Here is a 1,612-nt window from a genome sequence, read left to right on the forward strand (position 1 = left end):
TCATTATTGGACAGGGTATAAATGCAGAGAGCTCGCCCCGGACTCGCCCCATTTCCGACAGGCGGGGAGGACAGGCTGCACGGGTCGGGGCAGCCTTGCACGGGCTTGTACCGGGACACGCACGGAAGCTCGGCGGGGAGGGTGCGCACCCTGCCCCGAGCACTTGGAGTAGGATTTACGGTAGTGTTGGCGGAAGCTAAGGAGATGTGTAGCATATGTCATCACCACTGGTTACCGAGTCCAGCCTGCCTTTCCTTTGGACGAGATGTTGCCACTACACCTCATCCATGACCCGTGCCGTTTGCCCTGATGTAGGGACACAACACTGCGGAGCCACACAGCGAGCCTCCCGGAGAGACATGGCCCTCCCTCCGCCCGGCACGTCCAGGTAAGCCGCTTGATCCAGTCCGCCTAATCCCCGGCTAATCCCTCATTAATCACCGCACCGTGCTCGCACAGCCTGCGGCGCGACAGCCCGAGGTGACCCGTAAAATATCGTCTGTCCGTCCGCTTAGCCAAGGGCACGGCGGCAAGCCCGGTGGCCGTTATTGTATTTCGGCTCAAACCGCTGGCAAACCGTCTGTACAGGGGGTCTGTTTATGGGGGTCTGTGTAGGGGGGTCTTAGCGAAACATTGAAGGGAGTGGTGGGATATATATATGGCCTCAATCGGTCACAATTGACCATGGTAAACCCTAATTCACATGAGCCCTGCAGCATCGGCCATGGCTAAACAGCACTATCGGAGAATGACAGTCTCTGACGCATAGGGCACATCCGCAATCTGACTCAGGTCTGTAGCTAGGTTCTTTCCTGAGGAAACGAAGGGGAAACGGGGAAAACGTTGACCGTAATTGATTCACTTGTAGCACATCCGTGGAAGGGAGGGGTGGCCGAATCAACAAGCAGATGGTAGGAGGGAATATTGTGACGTTGTTGCCTGTCCCGGGTACACGCAGCATTCTCCAAACAGGGTAGTAAGGAAATGGTTTGACTTTCTCTCCCAACTTCTGCATGAAGCGTCATAACCTGGGCGCGCGTTGTTTATTCGTTTCTTGTTTGCATTTTCTTAAAAGGTAAATATTGGCGTGTCAAAGTCCTTTCTACGAAACTGGGGTGTCACTAAAAGAGATCAGCATATGGATGAGGCAGTTTCTGTACGTTTTCATGACAGCTACTCATCCCAACTGGAACCCTTATACTTCTGCTCTACATCAGTACGCAGTCCTTACAATTTTAGATGCATCATTTCATGATATCGGAACCTGATTTATTCTTTTTTAAAGTAGCACGATTGGTAGCAGCCCCACAGTTGCGCTCCTGGTTCCAATTTGTCGGCAACTCTGGTTCGAATTTGGTTCGAAAGGTATCCTGGTTGGGACTGCATTCGTTTTTCACAATGCCAATGGACTTAAAATTGCATGTAGTTCGAGCACGTTACAACAGCCTGATCACTCAGCTGGATACATTCATGGCTGTACTACAAACTGAATTAACGCCCCGTTTACAAATCAAGAATTTAGCTCGGCCGAGTTGTCAGCGAGCTCTAAATTACGAGGAGGCATGAACCTGAGCCTACGAACAAATGGCAGGGTTCTTCGTCGGCATCAGGT

At 51.7% G+C, this 1,612-nt stretch overlaps 1 long non-coding RNA gene across 1 annotated transcript in view; it reads left to right on the forward strand.

The window, feature by feature from the left end:
* Window positions 1-315: 315 nt before the first annotated feature.
* LOC118432262 overlaps window positions 316-1,612 on the forward strand; it is a 29,036-nt gene continuing 27,739 nt past the window's right edge. The window contains exon 1 of the long non-coding RNA XR_004833048.1: window positions 316-388. This is a non-coding gene — a long non-coding RNA (uncharacterized LOC118432262). The remainder of the gene's footprint in view (window positions 389-1,612) is intronic.

The sequence above is a fragment of the Branchiostoma floridae genome, chromosome 15, assembly GCF_000003815.2.
Source record: "Branchiostoma floridae strain S238N-H82 chromosome 15, Bfl_VNyyK, whole genome shotgun sequence".
Taxonomy (NCBI): domain Eukaryota; kingdom Metazoa; phylum Chordata; class Leptocardii; order Amphioxiformes; family Branchiostomatidae; genus Branchiostoma; species Branchiostoma floridae.